The following is a 20,868-nucleotide window of genomic DNA, read 5'->3' on the forward strand; positions in this document are numbered from 1 at the left end:
TGCAGGTAGGTTGGCCCAGTTAATTATTTCTTTAACAAAGGAAAAATCTTGTTATTTCATTATCTGATTAAGTAACCAGCAACCGACCGTGGAGAAGTTGATTTGTACTTTAATTTTTAAATCATAGTATACTGTAAAAGCATATATTTACGTTGGTGGTTAAATTTCGTTGTTTTGGATTTGGGACAAGTTCGTGGGGAAAATATTTCGTGAAATCAATATTTTCAAACCCAGTTATTTTATGTTTGACACCTGGACAATAAGACTTACCGTACATCGCCCGAGGTGATCACCCATCCACTCCAGGTGAAATTTTCACACCTCGCTTCACCCCAGTCAGTGGAAAACAATAGATCGACCATCGCCCGATGGTCACCGTACTGCTTGCGAGGTTCAGGTAAGACCCGGCGAGATAAACTCACACTATGGGTATCGGTCAAATCCGTCATGCTCTATAATTTACATACAAAGAGCGATGTAACAAACGCTTGATTGACGCGCTATAGTTATAAGTGTTTAACTCTGTGTCTGTGACGATAAGTACACCGTTTATCATGACCTGTGTCTAAATGTAAATACAGCATGGTTTGTAATTAAAGTAATAGTTTATTTCATATTTTCGCTAATTTCTATTTCGTGCGATTAAAATTTCGTTGGGATTATATTTCATGGTTTTCTTTAAACCACGAAATAAACGAAATTAAATCCCCAACGAAATATTATGCTTTTACAGTAATCTGTATTTAACGTTGAAATAGTGTCTCATAGGTCAACTTGGCCGGATAATTAATTCTATCAATTTTGTTTCAACTAGAAACTTTAAATTGTGAATGGATATGTGACTCTTTAATAAAATAAATTATTATTATAAGGGTTAATATATATCACAAGACATCCAATCGACATTAGCCTATAATTGGATGACAACACGTAATCACCTTTTGTCATGCTGTGTACACAAACGCCAATCATGTCGTCGTTGAACAGCACTACTACGTGACCAGTTTCTGTGCAGGATTATATATATTGCAAAGTTACTGTACCGTTACAGTCCAAATATACGGAAATGTATCAGTGAAAAATGTTAACAAATAACTTCAACGTTGGTGTCTTCTGTGTTTGAGTGTCAAAAAAACGTATAGCATATTTTCGGTATTACCGTTTAATGACAAATTGACTACACTGTGTCGTCCTTATGTTAGGTCGACAATTCAAATAAACAACAAAATACCGACAGTTACACATTGAATATCATTATACAATACAGTACTTATTGATGCGATGCTAAGTTATATCGAGGACTTAGATAATCTGAGTCCGTGATTATATTTATCTCGAAAATATAATTGAATTATGAAGGTTAAACTTTTTCTCTCCATATACATGTAATATACACAAGTTATAATTTAACATCTTGGTTCAATAATGTAAAGCAACTCGATCCACTCCTTTAGCCGGCTTAGTTTTAAAATTTGGGTACAGGTACATCACACTAAACACACCGTGTCCAGTGCTTGATTGATAGGTTTTGCGTCCGCTTCACTACCGAGTAGTTTGGATAATCACAGGTAAAATATACAGGTGTGAAACCACGTGATTATGTGGCTTTTCAAAGCAATAAACTGAATTGAATTGGATTACCAGGTACAGTTTTCTTACCTGTGGGTCTTACCTGGGAATCTCCAATTAACTCATTACAGCATAATTATGACAGTGGTAATACAGAACTTGTGTGGTGTTTGATCACACCTCTAACCCCCTTAGAGCACAGGTCTGTTATTTCAACCGGCAGGTGTGATATGCTTGAATCTACCTGAAACTATGCTTTACCTGTGACTACATGTGCCATTGTAATTATCCATGTATACAGCTAATAATGTTTAAATATCATATCAGCATGGTAATAATGTAATGTGATCGCACTGCCAAAGTATTATAAAACATTTCTAATTTACATTTATATCATGGCAGCACCCCTACCTCTACAAAATTATAGAAACAACCTATATACTGAAAATATTCCGTTATCATAATTCTAATCAAAGACGAATAAAACCAGTATATACGTACGTATCCGCTATAATTTTGTTTATGATACATTGTATCTTATTAAACATTATTAATTCAATTCAGGTTATTGCATTGGATATCCACATAATCACGTGGTTTTCACACCTGTACATCTTACCAGTGATTGACCGAACTACTCGGTAGTGAAGCGGACGCAAAACCTATCAATCAAGCACTGGACACAGGTGTGTTTAGTATTTTGTACCTGTCGCAAATTTCACACCTAAGCCGGCTCAAGGAGTGGATCGAGATGCTTTTCATTATTGAACAAAGATGTTTAATTATATCTAAGTCCGTGGCATTACACATCAATAAGTACTGTATTGAATAATATCAAATGTGTAACTGTCGGTATTTTGTTGTTTATTTGAATTTTCGACCTAACATAAGGACGACACAGTGTCGTCGATTTGTCATTAAACGGTAATACCGAAAATATGCTATACGTTTTATTGACATTCAAACACAGAAGACACCAACGTTGAAGTTATTTTGTAAATATTTTTACTGATACATTTCCGTATATTTGGACCGTAGCGGTACAGTAACTTTGCAATATATATAATCCGGCACAGAAACAGATCACGTAGTAGTGCTGTTCAACGACGACATGACTGGCGGTTGTGTACACAGCATGCACCAGAGTGTGACGAGAATTACGGCCCGTGATATTCTTGTCAATCAAACAACAGCGGAGCATCGACAAGAACATCAACCAATCATCGCGAGGGCCCACCTCTCTACCGCGCGTGATTGACAGGTATATCAACCAATGAAACGGTGCCATTTTCGTGTAAGATCAGTGCACAGAACTTATCTTAACACCTACTGTATATCAATTACATCATTCACACGGCAATATATTTTATCTATATATGTATATGATAATGATTACTAATACTACTGGAACTATGAGTAAAATGTACTGATACCTAACATATTACGTTAATACAGAGAAGGTCTCTGGTTATGATATAAAGGAAACCAAAACAAAATACCTTTAGTTTATATATTATTCTGATTGTCATGGTTGACCTGAAGCGGAAACGTATATACTACTTACGGCTTTATATGTCTCTGTCTGAAGACAGGTAATACAATATTCAATATTAATTCTGATAATTCATATATTTAACAACCGGATCACGCTTAGCCTTTTATATAAGAAGTTTCATAGGTTCTAAATTTTAGTAATCACAGGTTCGTTAGACGAGAGCAACTGTTTAGACTATACACCAAAGTCGTATATATTGTAATATAACGTCTCTGGTTAAGAATAATGCTCTATTTTTTTTCTCTCTTTACTTTATACAGTTTTGATAACTGACATACGGATGCACATTATCTTTCTGAAATGGTTAAGTTCGCTTTAAATGAATAAAGAAACAAGATATTTCGAAAATTTCGTTCACTTTAAACACATAAGTGTACGTAACTTAAATGGTATTTTTTCTAATGAAAGCCTTTGTGGAGATCATTGTCATTATCACTCGAAGTTTCAACAACCCGGGAGCTTACATTGCTGTTTTAGGAAGTTAACAGGAGTACCTCGGATACCAGATGTGTAACTCATTAGTGTATTCATGCAAAAGATACATTGTTGAAATGTAAATATACATTGTTGAAATTCATACATTCCGATGACGTCACGTTGTTGACTGACAGGACGGCTGGATTGTGTGTTCATTTACATACGTTTACTTTGATGACATAAATGGACGCGTTTTATGTAAAGAAAAAGGCTATAAATATAAGGATTAACTTTCTATTCAATTTAGGTTATCGGGTGATAACTACAATGGAACCCGGGTAAATTATTTTTTCTTTATCACCCGATAACCTAAACTAAATAGAAAGTTCAACCTTAAATATTATAACATGAAACATTAAATCAGAAGGGATATTCTTACGACAGTACAGGAAAGATAAAGTTCCATTTAATTGAAATTATATCAGTAATGATTAAAAAAACACCAAAATATGAATAAAATACATTTATGTTAAATACAATAGAAATTAAAAGCTGAGAGGACAGGTGATCGGGAATCTCCTTACTAAGAGGATTATATAAATCACAAAACTATTAACAACATAAAAAACGATTGAAAGGTATATGAAGCAAAATAGGAACGTAAACTGTCTTAACATATATATATATATACAGTGGTTCGTTTATGAACATTTACCTCGGACCGAACGGAGCCGGGGGATATAGTTTACGTAATATAAGTTGTATACGACATCGGGACGTACTTATCATTCGTCATTAAATATCGTTAATATTGAGAGTTCATATTGTGTCTTTGATTATTATATGAGTGATCAGAGACGTATATACTGGCTTCATGTGTCCCTGGAGTGATGTATCAAAGCACCAGTTCAGCAATACGGTAAAAGTTATGCATTATTCTCAAATGGTCGTTCATTTCGATCCTAACCCTGGCCGTAGTACAAAATAAGCATTATTTCCTTGGTCTTTATTTATTTCATTCGAAGTAAATATAAGTGTACTATCGACCTGTGTTATTATATCGTTTTGATTACGGAATTAGAGCAACCGTCGTTGCATAGCTATACCGACAACACGGCCAGCAAGGCAGGGACTATAGACTGCCTCACCTGTACGGGCTTCGCCGGAGCGCGGCTACATCAAAGGGAATACCGCTGTGCGAGTGAGCGGGACAACGACTTAATTTTCGGGGGCCAACGACCAGTTTTCGGGAACAAAGGCACAATCTTATTGAATTGTTATGTTCCTGAAAATTGGTTGTTGTCCCTGAAAATTGGTTGTTGTTCCTGAAAACTGGTCCATGTCCCGACAACTTGGATATGGTTTTTAAATTTAAATGGTGCTCCGCTAATTTGGAGAGTGTTTCCGTAATTTGGGCCATGCAAATATGATTTAGATTGTACATCATTAAGTTAGCCATGCATAGATTATTTAGCTGGTACGTCATTAAGTTCGGTCATGAATTTATGATTTAGATTGTGTTTTGTAAAATTCAATGCTAATTGAAGTTTACTGGTATAATAAGGTAGATTAAGTCGTAGAATTGATTTTTTCGCTCTTAAGTGATTCTCAGTGTTACTGTGTACAAGAAAAATCGCAGTGCGTTCGGACATTGATCCTTAATATAAAACTGTACACTTCACGCTAAACAAATACCACACCAGTACTGTTATGTACTATGACACCATTGGTGCAGTAAATGGCGTTCAGGATGGTAAGTGAATTACTACAGTAATCCTTTTTTTCTTTTATGTTTTGCGGTCGATATATTTTCATGATAAATAGTTGCAGTGAAAATATTTGTTATTTTTGAGAAATATTAGAGGGCCTCATTGTATCGCAGACATTAACCACGAATGCCTAATTCTGCGTCACTAAAAGGACAGCCTTGAGCCCAACATTAGGGGAAATAATTATTGTTTTGGTTTGTTGAATGTTTAACTTCTAAGCAACAGCTTAAGTCATACGGAGAAACGCTGGAGTGCGGGATCATAGGTCAGTATTTTGACCAAAGAATAAGAAGTCTTTTGAGATGGAAAATTTAGTTTAATCAACACCTTTATTATTTATAAATGGACAGTTTTGTTTAACCAACAACTCTACTATTTATTGATGGACGGTTTTGTTTAACCAACACCTCTAGTATTTATAAATGGAAAGTTTTGTTTAACCAACACCTTTACTATTTATAGATGAAAGATTTTGTTTAAAAAATAACTGTACTATTTATTGATGGACGGTTTTGTTTAACCAACACCTCTACTATTTATAGATGGAACGTTTTGTTTAACCAACACCTCTACTATTTATTGATGGACGGTTTTCTTTAACCAACACCTCTACTATTTATTGATGGACGGTTTTCTTTAACCAACAACTCTACTATTTATAGATGGAAGGTTTTGTTTAATCAACACCTCTACTATTTATTGATGGGCGGTTTTGTTTAACCAACACCTCTACCATTTATAGATGGAACGTTTTGAGTAACCAACATCTCTCCTTTTTTTAGAAGGAACGTTTTGATTAATCAAAACCACTACTATTTATAGATGGAAAGTTTTGTTTAACCAACACCTCTACTATTTATAGATGAAAGATTTTGTTTAAACAATAACTTTACTATTTATTGATGGACGGTTTTGTTTAACCAACACCTCTACTATGTATAGATGGAAAGTTTTGTGTAACCAATAGCTCTACTTTTCTTTGATAGACAGTTTTGTTATAACAAACTCTCCTTTTTTTAGATGGAAAGTTTTGGTTAACCAACAACTCTACTATTTATTGATAGACAGTTTTGTTATAACAAACACCTCTTCTTTTTTTAGATGGAAAGTTTTGTTTAACCAACACCTCTACTATTTATTGATAGACAGTTTTGTTTCCCCAACGCTTCTACTATTTTTAAATAGAAAGTTTTATTTAGCTAACACCTCTGTTTTTTTTAGATTAAAAAGTTTTGTTTACCCAACACCTCTACTATTTATAGATGGAAAGTTTTGTTAAACCAACACCTCTGCTATTTAAACATGGACAGTTTTGTTAAATGAACACCTCTTTTATTTTTAGATTCATAACCTGATAACGGTTGTCATGAAAAACAGACCTATCGAATATTAATTAACTCATTTCTGAATCTAGAGAGACTAGTTGATACACCATTTTATATCATATCGTCATTATTGTGCGTTAAGGTCGACATTCTTGATCCGAATTTCTGTTTGGTCAGAAATAGTCCAAGGCATGATTATTGCAACTGGTTTGTAATTACATGCTATTGTAGTAGGGTAAAGCGAGTATAACAACAGGAAGTGACGCGCGTGTAGTTAAGGACAGGTGGTTGGTACGGTAACTTCGCTTGCTTAATGCATTATTTACATTCTACGAAACGTTTGACCTATACCAGCTGACGTTAGCTTATACGAAATGTACTGTAGGTTGCTATTAAATACCAAACTTCATAGAGGAATTATTCTTACGCGGAATCAAACAAATTATAGTGTGACGTCAAATATGACAAACATTTCCATATTGAACCAGACTGACAGCCGTCGCCCTACGAAATCTGTAACCTAAGAAAATACAACATCGTTCCCCCGAAAAACTGGTTAAATTAATTAAAATATGCCACCCAGAAAAATATAATTATCTTCGTCGATTGGAAGTCAAAGGATAGAAACGCATCTTTTTTAAACGTTTATCATGTAAGGCAGCACATTGCCGTTCAAACTTATCCCCCAAGTTGAGCTATTCTGTATCAAAGTACATGCATATATGTTAAAACATGCGCTTCAATCATTTAAAGTCTTTTACACCTCTTAAACAAAGATATGCATGAAATAAAAATCCTCCCAATAGAAATAAATGTGGCTGACTTATTAAATACATGTTCAAAATTAAATACTTATTGTTAAATTATTTCATTGTTATTATAAAATATTAAAATTCGGTTTTGTAATTTCTGTCTGTCAATTTCAATATCAATACTGTCCTTGTAATCCACAAAAACATGTTCATGCTTACTGAATGAGAAGAGGTACTATAAAGGATGTAATTATTTGAATTTTCATCTTGTTCAAAGTTTTAGAATTATAATAAGTTCATATATACATGCGCATTACTAATATATTACCAATTCCAATTTACATGTATGTATAATACATCTACCAAAGGTTCTAACCGCTCTGCGACAGACATTTGTGAAAAGTAAATGAATAACCCCTTTTCGCAAATAAACTGTGCAATAAACTCTATGTACTGCATAGTTCAAGCAGTAACTAATTATAACGGTGGTATTCTCGTTACTGAATTCGGATAATACAAATGGGCACCACCTTTTCATTCTTGTCGTTTCTCGCCAAAGTGATTGTGGCTAACGCTAAATTCACTGAATATTCCAAAAGAAGAGATGTGTATATTCAAATTAGTGCATAATTCAAACGATTTTTTTTTGAATTCACTGAAAAATGAATGCTATGTCGTCATTCCCGTGTCAACATACCTCTACTGGTATACATTGTATTAGTAACACTACTATCAGAGCACAATACACATTTATTAGCACTATGGGGACTATACAAGTACTCATCTAAGCCGACAGCAAAAGTAAAAGCCAAGAGTTGAACCACAACAACAAAGTTCAAAGGTCATTTGTACCAAATATAGCAAGAAAAATTACTGTGTAAAGCGCCATTATCGGCTGAAAAGAAATATAATCGTTACATTTTTACAGTAGCTTAACCATGGACGTGAGTCTTATCGACAATGTGTGAAGTGATTAAATGAAACTTGGTGCGGGTAACCATATCTAGAACATTACTACTGGCTGAAATATTCACACGTGCGTGAAGAGTTTGGATACCCCCATGTAGTTACGCCAGGATTGAATGATGCAGGTTTCAAGTAAGCACTTCCTAATATTTCTAAAAATATATCGTCAAGTGTTGAAACCATTTTATTTCTGTCAATTCTCAGATTACTTCTGTTAAACATGTTAGTTTGTAAGCTTGGGATCAGTACGTGTTCGAGGGCTAGAGTAACCATGCAGACCGCATAACATAGCACGGCTAGCCTTGTAGACCGCACCAATTGACGTGGTAGTCCCTATATCATGGTTTTGTAGACCGCAACGCTTAACACAGCTTCATGAAGTCTTGTAGTCAGCATCATTTGTAGACCACTTAGCACGGCTAGCGTTGAAGCTCCCCTCACTTAGCAAGTATAGTTTTGTTAATAACAACACGTAGCACAGCTATATGCAGTCTTGTAGCCAGGGCCATTTAGTACGACTAGTTTTGTAGACCGCACCACTTAGCACATTACACAGCAAGTCTTTTACAGCTCACCAATTAGCACAGCTAGCCTTGTAGACGAGATGGCTCCACTTAGTTCTGCTAGCTTAACATACAATATTACTTAGCAAGTAGCAAGTAACCCTCCTAGAGCAGACCAGAACGGTTCGTCTTGTAATCCGCATCATTTTGCAAAGTTAACCTTAGAAATGATTCTGCACCTATTAGTACGGCTAGAATGAGTTGAAAACATTTTTTTAAGGGATACCTTACCAGTTCATTTAGATTTTGACAATGCAAATGTATTAGTGTCTGCATTTAATTCACCAGATTCAACAAAAGTCAATAATGCAAGATAAGTTATTGGAAATAACGAACAACCAGAGGCTGTAGCAAAACTACTTGATTTACCATGTCTTATATGGTTTCAGACTCATAGATCAAGACAATATCGAGCTAACACGTTTTGATGAGTAGTACTATCTTTATGGTAAATTGTGTGCAGCTATGAAATATGAATTAGCTGTTTGTCTTAGAACATTCTGTAGAATCATTTATTTTCGGGGGTTAAACATTTCGTTGTTTTCATATACTAGCCTGTTTCCAGGACAAAATATTTCGCTAATTTCTTATTTTCCCCTATCTATAGCATACCAAATTTATGTTTTCGTGGGGATTTATTTTCGTGGATTTTTGTTAACCACTACATAAACGAAATTTAATGTCCCACGAATATTTATGATTTTACAGTAGTTTTAAAGTTTGCATGAAAAATGCTATTCACTTCGACCTTGTGTTTAGCTTAAAAAATATGCTGATGATAAATCCTATGTATTTAAGCATTCAAAATAAAAACTTTATATCTTAAGTTTCTACCTCCCATAAGAAGTGATCGATGTGATTAAAAGGGTTGATGTTTCACATGAAAAGTGTACACCATATGAATAAGCTCTATATGAACATTAAACGGTGTTACAAGGCGACCATGATGTATTGCATCACTTTTCGGAGCATTTTACCACTAATGATTTAAAACAGGACGAAATGTAATATGGTGCAGTACAAGTGTTAGCTCGTCGACTTATATATTTGCATAGACGTGATTTATACCCTTTAAAGATACTTTCGTTCTTCTTATTTCTAGTGATTGTGTTTTTTGTGTGACATACACTTCAATATCATCACCTATTTGTTTGTTAATAGAATAAAGTCATTTCCAGATAATAAGCTGTATTTGCTGTAAGATAGCCCATTCAAACAATCATTGAAAACAGGCCGGCTACACTTCCTGCCCAGCACCCTACTTAACACTTAGTCAACTACGGATAATTATATTTACATGACGACATTGTTTACAGATAATAAACTTGCATTGATGAACAAAGTAGCCTCTTGGCAGTTGACTCAGCAACATATTTATAAATAATTGATTGAGCAGGTTGTTGACGCGCAGAACTATTATTATACATTGTATGTAAAGTGCATGGTATACTACGGATATTATAAAACGCTATTTTAAGGGGAAAGTTAATTTTACCTGAATGAGACCTTTTAGGAAATCTGTGTTAACGATGGTAATTTAACTATGTTGTCTTCCCTATCTTATATTGATATACAACTATATCGTATAAATAGTTTCTCTGATGAAAAGCAATATCATGGACAATTTGTGCATCTAAAATCATTCTTAACCTATACAAGAAGATATAACAGAGTATAGAGGAGATTTTTGATATCAACAAGATAATATATAACAAAAAAAATGCGTCTTATTTAAGATATATGTATGTAGCATATTGAAAATCTATAAACGACATGATTCAGTTTAAAAGATATTTTGCATCATAATAAGATATATAACACGACATGTATACATACTGAAATAAGATATATTTAAGAGATTGGGTAATGAAATGCATTGTGCATTATAAGGTCTTTCAAATAGTGATGTTTATATGTTGCAGTGTGTACTTGTCACACAGATGCTGATGTTTTGTGATGCACGCGCTTGTCGTTATATGTAAGCTTTTCAGAGACATTGATTAAATGAATGGATGGTTTGCATTAATACAATGAGCACACGTACATTGTCTCAAATATATTCCGTCTTTGCGTATTGCAGAGTTATCTTCTCTTGGGAGCAGGTATTGATTGTTACGTCACTTGTTTGTGAGAGTAACGTCAACAATTTTTGAGAAAAAAACACGTAATTTTCTCACACAAACCAATGACGTACCAATCAATACCTGCTCCCAAGAGAAGATAACTCTGCAATACGCAAAGACGGAATATGTGCACTTTCAAATAAGTATCCTTTGGCATACACTTTTTAATCACGCTTGGTTTTTGTGGTAAGAGTTTATACCTACACATAATCAAATATTTAGTGAATCGATGCAACACATCACATGATGTTTACCCGTGCCACCTTAAACTCTCTCACACAGGTGCAAATCGTACCTAGATAAGCTATTGTGTCTGACGAACCAGCTGCGGGCCTCCAGGTGCAGATTGGATGGAGGCGTCATTGTTTGACCTTGCTAATGTCCAGAATTGCATTCATGCATCATTGCTGGTTTGTTGTCTTCAAAAGGACACACACCTGGAAATAAAGTGTTCCTTTTAACATAATGTCAACAACCACATAGGCATTTGAAATTTGCCCATACCATATACCACATAGAAGCTATCACCGATGTAAACAAAGGAAATCGGAAATAGCAGGCTACCACGCGAGGTCGATACATTCTACTCTTTAAGTGCAAAGATGGTCAAATATATATAAATACACAGTTCTAATTTGCTATTAGAATTAACGGGATTAAACCAATAGCGCATATGATATACATCGAGTTCATTTAGGGGATATAAACCTGAATGTACATGTATCAAATACTGTCTCCACATGTATTATAATTATTCTCTACAATGACTGATAAGTGACGAAATTTAACATTTCTTAACTTCTCTTCTTTGTCCCTTCGCCTTAAGTAATCAATATCTAATCCTTTTTTTTCGTTTCCTTGCACAAAACGACGGCATTAAGTATCTACTTCATTTTCGTCTTTTCAATTCCCTAACCAGAAAGCAATACCAGACGACACATGTCACGTGAAAGTAGGGTTTGGTTTATCAGGTTTAACGTACTATAAACAGCTTAGGTCATTTAAGGACGTACCTTATGCATGTATGCATGTGTACCAGGGCAAGGTATATTGGAGTAGTTGCCTCCTTGCGATAGCCGACTTTATAGTGCTATCTTAATGAAATACCATGCAAAAGGCATCCGTCATATCTATTCATCTATTGCATTTATGAAACTTGGTAATATATAGAGTATGCCAAACTTGAATGGTATTACACAATACAACAGTTTTGTCATACTAAGACTCGTAAGTGATGCTAGGGGCAAACATTGTGGAAGGCAAAACTCGTCAAACGATGAAGAACGGAAAACTTAGAAGTTTATTAACTACCATGTTCGCGTCCTTTTGCATGTATGCATGCATGAATAAATAAATAGAATTTCAATTCCTCATCCATTCGGGGCAAAACGGGGGTGAGAAAATAAATGAAGAAGTGTTAAACACGTCATTTTGAAGTGAATGGACGAAATATTGAATAGTATAAATCAGCCACCGTTCTACTGTGAACATATTCCTTTTTATTTACGTTACCTGTATATGACTGTTTTAATTCCGTTCAATAATCTATTTGAATAATATAAGATAACTGTTATGGCGATTATGTGTGCACGCGATTCAACTGTGTTGTTTCAACTCGCCACTGGAGGTAAACCACTGGAGTATTTGCATTTCTCTTTCACGTCGGTGTGAAAATCCGGATCAATTCCACAATCATTCGGTAGCTTATTGATTATTTATAAATCATGCCTCCTGGGATCTTGAGATATAAAGTATGTATGGTCCCATTATGTCTCAGGTGTCCTTGTGGCTGTTACTATTATAACGGTCGATTACCTTGCTTGTTCAAACTCGACGGGAACGTAACTGTACACTTGAAATAGAGACTCTTTGTTGACTCTTTGTTGTTGAAATGTAGACTTTAATCGTAATTCGCTATTATATGATTTGTTTTAAAATATACACCACAGTATAAGTCGACAAACACTGCACTACTCGAAATCACTTTATTTTGATAATTAATAAACTTCCACTTAAAGAATGATTTTTTTATACTTTTAATTAGGATGTGTATTAACACAACAAATTGAAACAGAATAATGTCAAACGTAGGCACCTTTACGTTGTGCAGTTCTTCTTAGTTCTGATAAATGTAAGAAAAGATCAACAAAACACATTACACAACACTAGGTTCGCGACTCACACCCGTTTCCCCTTGGAATCGTTACCATCAGGTAATAGGAAACTGTAAAACAACCTAGTTAAATTATCCACATTCATTAATCTTAAAATACTTAATTATAGTTAATGATCGTTGAAATACTATAACGTCTAGTGTGTATTGCTGATACAATCGTTTAATACGGAAGCCAAGGCGGGTACTATATTATACAAGTGCTACGTTTCACCTTAATCCCTTCATTATTCCATCAAATTACCATAGGAAATCGTAGTTTATTACTGAGAAAATTGTTGGATTAAACATTTAACCATGCTTCGTTATTTATGGGCAAACTTGTGGCAGTTCCCGCAGATTCTAGTTATAGTTTTTCAGTTTTTGCTTTTTTCTGGCGTTCACATTCATCCAACATTTCACTTGCATTGCCTCAAGGTTGGCATACGTGTCCATATTAAATATAGCTTTTGTTCGAACTTCTCTAGTGTGGCTCACTATTTGGAATTGTTTTCATGTCAACAACTGTATGCAGAACAACGCTTTTCATTGCTTAGCCATTTTATGGTAATATGACTCTCTTCAATCACAGAATGATTCAATATGAACCATTAACATGAAAACATATTATCAAGATTAAATTATTTTTTATATTAAGGTACTTTTAACGTTAAATTTATCAAATAATTTTCGGTTCCCATTTAGTTTGGTAAAACATAAACATATAAGGACCCCCTTACCACTGCCAACACACTGTAAATGCGCATTGGAAATTGTTTTTTTTTCGGCATGACTATTGCTTTGATAAATCATTTATAAAAAGAAAACCAAACATTGTAGAACTTTTACGAAAAATACCAGGTCATTAAGATGAAATTCATCAAAATACAATCAGCAATAGTAAATGTTCTCAGTGTAGAATAATTAGCCGAGCTACACCAGGATTCTAACCATGGGCTTCATTTTGTTACAATATCCAAATAACTGATTGAGATATCTAGGCAATAGAAGTGTCCTGACCCTACTGTGCTACGGTTATATCAAAACAAAATTAAGAGAAGATAACTATTAATACGACGATCGCAGTGTAGTGGAACAGGGGTTCTGAAGTTAGCCATTCCTAAAGCACTGCTAAATGTGGCGAACACAATCTATCACAAATGAGATTATGATGCTATAATCGATATAATTTTTTAAATATTTTTTTTCTTCACAGAATTTTTATTTTTCATCTTCTATAAACGGAATGGGCTTAAGAAAAAAAAGAATAAATTAACAAACACATCTAGTCGCATTTGTGCCAAACCAGGCAAAGCTAAAATCAATATATTTCTACACAATATTATATTAAAATACATCTCCAAGAATGAATCATTTCTACGTATTTGAACACTTTGCCTATTAAAAAGCTCAATAGTCTTTAAATGTCAAGTGTGCTGTACCTCACTGACGCTGATATACTCTCTCCCGTGAAAACTTCAGGGCTGGAAAATGCGTTTACAAATGACAAGGGAATTTCGAATAGAGATGCAAAAGTAATACGTCCCCGTTTGCTATCGATTTCCTTGACAAACCGAAGAACATCCTGGCCTCCATACTTATCTGGAAATAGTGGTTTTCTATTCTGCTTTGCAATAAATATGAATAAGATGACAACTGAGATTACATTATTTTTTTCCCTGAAAAAAGTTTTTACCACAAATAGGGTAAGGCTAAATATTACCCTTGATGTGTTAAATACGCAGTGTTTGACAGATATGGTAATTGTATGTTTTGTATGGCAGTGTATTACAGGGAAATTAATTAGCATATACTTGTTCCAGATGTAAGTTGTTTTGCCTATGTGATACTGCCAACTTTGCAAAGGCCATATTCCAGCACGCCCCATACCTGTTCTGCATTAGCAATATCAATTTTTCGTCCAGTTCTACACATTTAAAAAAAAAATATGCTCAATTACTCTCGACTTCTGTTATTCAATGATAATTTTACTGCGTATTAAATTAGTTAGTGTGTCGTTTATGATAAACATATGTTATCATAAGCCCATTTCCATATCCTTCCCCGTATCAACCCTGTTTCATAGCAGCCCCTGGGCATCTCAGTCAGGTTGACACGGTGTAGAATATGGACATGCTCATGATAACGTCTATCTAACTGTAGATATGGTAATGCACAACAGATAAGGTAATGTGAGACATTACCCGCAATGCATTGTAAATATTTTATGTATGGCTGATACGTATTTGTGAATTTCATAATATTTCAATTCCTACTCAAGTTCGACTCAGTGCAACTATCAAATGTAACCGGTGTCATTTGCCGATGAATTTGACTAGATTAGCATTGCCTGTGCGTATGATTTTGCGAAGGGAGATAACTATTGACATGTTTAAACAAAGAAGATGTATTGAAGCTACACACGAAATTATTCAAACAACCAAAAACAAATAATCAGCAAAATATTATTTTTCAACCCCCGGTACAAATCGAAAACAACGTAGTCGCATGGGTAGTGGTTTTATATGAAATTCAGTCGAACAAACAACTGCTATATCAACATTTACATTCGACATTCAATTACTGCAGCTTCACATTTCAGAAGATGTAGAACCTCGAAACCTTCGAGCTAGTAAAACTATGGCTGCCATACACCCGCAGCTGAGTCTGCGCACCGCGTCCAGAAATTATTCTTCCGCGATGACGCGTTAAAAAAATTGATATCTTATGAATTCATCAACAAATATTAAATCTGACATTTAAAATATGGTTTTGCAATTTGTTTCTACATAATTTGGCCGTATTGAACTATCAACGTGCACCATCCTGTTATATGATGGTCCTTCAATGACGGACTATGTTTTTTCAATAAGTAGATTTGCACCAGCTCCAGAACCTGGGACAAACTATCAGATTGGACTTCACAGGTTCCACTTATTGGAAACAAACACATCGTTTGAAATATAAGCATTGAATCTTGCTTTGGTCGATGTCATGAGGTAATGAACTGATTTGGTCTTGAAACAAACTCAACATGAACTGCAGTTCATTAAATTTCGTTCAAGACCAACTCAATTCATTAACCCATAAAATCGACCAAAGCAAGATTCAATCCTTAAATACAAAGCTTAATAACACCATTATGTCAATTTTAGATGATTCACATCGGTAATAAATCGCTCTGAGCAATTGCGTTTCGCCAAAAAGACAATCGATAATGAAGGCAAAATAAGAGAGTTATTTATTTAGTTTACTGGCGAAAATTAAAAAACAAATATGCATTCTCCGGAGAAACTCAGGAAAAAACAACCTCCAATCGTTAATACTCCATTCGACTTTTATGTGAATCACTAGAGCTTCTTTAAAACGCAATACAGATTGAGAATAATCTCAAGATTCTAAATTGCATTGCAAATAGACTTTATTTGACGATATAATATTGTTTTGCTAATATAAACTGAGTAAATCAAGATGAGTGCAGCGCCTGATACGGTGATGTAACATTTTGCTGTTGGCAGTGCGTTAGCTCTACTAAACTGAATAGCATAGACTGGAATGACCATGTCGGTAGTTATCCCCGGTGTTTTTTTTTTATTTGTTTTTGTTTTATATATCTTAATACAAGTTGGACGAGTAACCCTTTCATCGTACCAGTCGAGACAACTACACCAGGTTATCCGCCTGAAGACTGATGTCTTTCTAGGAGCGTGACGTATATTCTGAGACGATTCACATCACGAAGACTAAAACAAGTTCTCCAGTTAAGTGGATGTCTAGGCTGCGAAAGCCCTGTATATTTCACACTCAGTTATGTTTTTTTTTGGTATTTAGATATATGTTAAAATATATGACTAAGCGTTCTTTAACGCTACTTCACTTGACCCCAATCATATTTCCATCACACATGTTTAAGAACAGAATAGGGAGGGTAAATATATGATATTACTACACAGTTTTGTTTTATTATAAAAGAAATAACCCATACCTAAACAACAGAATACATTATAATTCAAGCACCTGTCATGAGGAAGTTAAAATATTAGTATTTACGATGATGGTAACAGCAGCAGCAGGAAGAGAGCATGCATGAAGTTTACAAATCTATTAATATCACCAGGAGTCAGAATGTTTCAAAATTATCAAACATGATATTAGATTTTGCAAACAGGAAGAGCACAAATAATTTCTCCAGTGAAATCAAAATGAACAGATTAGGCAAGCTGCCGTGACTAAAACACATCGATCATTGGATATCCTGAACACCAAAAGAGTACATAGAGTCCTCTAAAAGTACAGTTATATTCAGAATATTGGCAACTACATGCCTTGCGATTGCTACAAATAAAATATTTATACGGACTTGTCAAATTCGGGCAATTAAAGAAATCAATAGTAAAGTAGCGTTGATCGAAACTCATTATTTACCATGTTATATTGTCACATTTGCTGATTCATTTTAGAATAGATTAACAGTGATTTATCATACTTACACATTGATGTTTATGCATGCAGCAAGACACGCTTACATCAGGTAGAAACCCCTTTCAGTGCCCTTATTAGCCGATCTATTCTATTTGAAAAATATTGTTCGAACAAATGGAAAAGTCCTGTTAGCGAGAGTGGCTAATAGCTGTATCATTAAAGCATCATACAGCTCCAGTAACTCAGATGTATAAATACCTGTCACTGTCAATGTATTGGCTCATTCATCGACGAGCAACCAAAAACAAAAAACAAAGAAAAAATGCCAAACTTTGCATATGTATAACGTGGCAACTTGAAACACCTAGATCCATATTCATGAAACCGTTCTCATGCTCAAGTATGGTAGCCAACTCTCTTTTCACTCACTTGAATCATGTGACTAAAAAGCAAAGTGTTTGTATTGAAAATGGAATATGACTTGAAGTCTCTCTAAAATTCTTCAAAACTTTAGACAAAATGTGATTCTTATAAACTTTTCTCAAACAAGAAATTGGGCCTGAGCACAGAATATGAGTTTGAACATGAGAACAGTTTCATAAATATTGCCCCAAATTTCATTTAAATTACGATCATTCTGTAACAGTTTTATTAGTTTACAGGCATATATTGTATAAATGTTGTCGTGGAGGTCTGTAACACTATCGTTATACATATATAAATATTTATCAGCGTCATGTAAAGTATGTTAAAATGAGTTTTTGTATTTGTAATATTGATGTGTTATGTTTAAGGGAAATATTACTGTGTGAAGCTATAATTGCCTTTACATGACGGCTGGTCATTTGTAATTCCATCATTAATGTGTTTTGTGCATTGGAAATATAGTAATTGCACTGTATAGCTAAAGCTGATATGTTGTCTTTGAATATTAAAGTACCGGGAATTACAGTTATATAGATTGAAAAAAAAATTAAAAATAATAATAATAATAAATGAAATGAATAATTAAAATGAAATATATTTTGGTAATAATACTAATAGCGCAACATCCGAATTAAACATTGATACAAAACTGCCATGACAGGAACCAAAGAAGAAACAAAAGTAACTGAAGAAAAACAACACCCACTAGAAAATATCCCCCGGGTGGAACCAGTTGATACGGGATGACAATCGTTTCCTGAGCAACAAGTGGTTCCCTCTGATGCGTCCAGGACAAATTAAGGAAATTATGATGATCACCATTAATCTCAGGCATAGAGGAGATGCCTTTAGTCAGAGTGGATAGTGACTGAGAAATTGGAAGTGGTAACCACTTACACTCACTGTCTGGTATACACTATTTGGATATTGTTTTAACATATAAATAGATAAGTTATCAATGTCATTGATTGTATAAATGTTTTGGCTATATGAAGGCTTGTAAAAAGGAGTATAGTTGATTCAGGGTATAAGCATATTAAATTTTGAAATTTACAATCGTGTAATGAAGCTATACCACCAAAACAAAATTGTTTCGAAACATAGAGTAGACACTTAAATGATTACGAGAGGAAAATAAACCAGCACAATGCCATTCAGCAACAGTTTCGAAAGTGATTGTGTGTGGTAATAAACGAATGATCATGAATGAAGAGGTGGTGCGTGTGCACTTTAGTATGGAATTTTTGCATCCATCAGTTTATTATTTTCTACTCATCACGATGACTTATATGAAGACATTGTTCGTTCAAAACCATCTGGATTTTTACTGGTAACAAAACAGATCGGCCTACACTGTAGGTATAGATATCGTACACTCACCTTCTGAAGAGACGAGGTTAATGTAACATAGTTAATAAACTTACCAGTTGTGCTGTCCAGCCAGAGGTATATTTACGTTGTAGATAAACATGTTCTAGCACCAGAAATGACATCAACGGTGGTCACAGGATATATTCTAGAGATACATATACGTGAATACGGATACGTGCACCATACACGTTCCAGTGTTTAGTTGCCAGCCGTATTTATCGAAATGGCCTCATTAATCGTCTCCATTGACAACACTAAACAATCAAAGCAGTATTCGATCGTAGTTCACATGGTGGGCTACATCATATCTCTTTGTGTCACGGGCCACCCTCCACTTATCGAAGGTGTTCTATTCCAGATTCTTATCGAATGAAATCCTTCCTTCAAAATATGTGCTGCAGCCCAATGCTCTATCTATATCTATAAAACCCGTTGGTGTCCCGCGCACTTTCACGTACGTGCATTCCCACTCCATTATATAAATAACAAGGTTGAATCATACTGTAAGAAGATTTTACAGTTCCACGCACATGTCTACGTCTGTAAATGATTTCCCTGGTGATATATAGTATTCAGTCGTCAATGGCCTACAAATATCCGATCCAATAAAAGGTAATGGAAGAATCACAGTGGGGTCACTATGATAGATTCACATGTTGTACCAATTCTGTGTTATTGCTTATTAATCCAGGCGCTGTAACAGAAATATGCAATCGATGTATCTATATTCGTGTAATGTATATGGTTACACGTAGTATTCCAGCTTACAGTCTTTTCATGTTAAGGTGTGTTAAGACTTATTTAACGACCTCTTATAATCAATAAGAAATTCACATGCTAGCGGTGTTAACCAGCGTCCCGGTTCAGCAATAATATTATTTATCTGTCATATATTAAATACAACGCATCTGATACTGACATTGATGTGCTTGTATTATACTACCAGTACACAAATAATATAAGACAATTTACTTCCAATCGTTGACCTTGTGATGCGTGGCCGGGACGTAAATGTGCAAGATACGCGTCTTCGGTATACATCCGCCCTAACTGCGTCAGACGTGTTACACTAACAGTCAGCGAAATACATCTGTGTTACCGAACAAAAACCAAACCCATAATCATTCCCCAATTTGGCAGAAGACACCTTCCCTCGCACCGTGTAAGATCGATATTCGCCCGTATCGATCTCGTGTTTCGTCTTGAGGGGTCCATCGTTTACTGTGAGGTATACATAAGGTCTAGGTAAGGCTCACACAGCCAGGCTTATTAACTTGGCAAACGTAGATTTTTTTTCGAACATGCAATACATTTAATCGGAAAAACCCCGATAGTTTCACCAATTACTAAAGGTGAATTATACCGGATAACAAACTGTTGACCTTTACACAAGCAATCGGACATTATTTGTTGGAAACTACAAAAATCAATTATCAATTTTATTATAGCATAAAATAG

General features: G+C 34.7%; 1 protein-coding gene across 1 annotated transcript in view; it reads right to left on the reverse strand.

Moving 5' to 3' along the window:
• The window catches only part of LOC110457701 (uncharacterized protein DDB_G0271670-like), a 32,224-nt gene extending 12,397 nt beyond the window's left edge, over positions 1 to 19,827 (reverse strand). The window contains exons 1-2 of the mRNA XM_021509067.1: positions 19,464 to 19,827; positions 11,335 to 11,476 (exon numbers count right to left, since the gene is read on the reverse strand). The gene's annotated coding sequence lies outside the window, so the exon portion shown is untranslated. The remainder of the gene's footprint in view (positions 1 to 11,334; positions 11,477 to 19,463) is intronic.
• Between the last annotated feature and the right edge of the window lie 1,041 nt (positions 19,828 to 20,868).

This window comes from Mizuhopecten yessoensis, unplaced genomic scaffold (genome assembly GCF_002113885.1).
Source record: "Mizuhopecten yessoensis strain PY_sf001 unplaced genomic scaffold, ASM211388v2 scaffold9299, whole genome shotgun sequence".
NCBI lineage: Eukaryota > Metazoa > Mollusca > Bivalvia > Pectinida > Pectinidae > Mizuhopecten > Mizuhopecten yessoensis.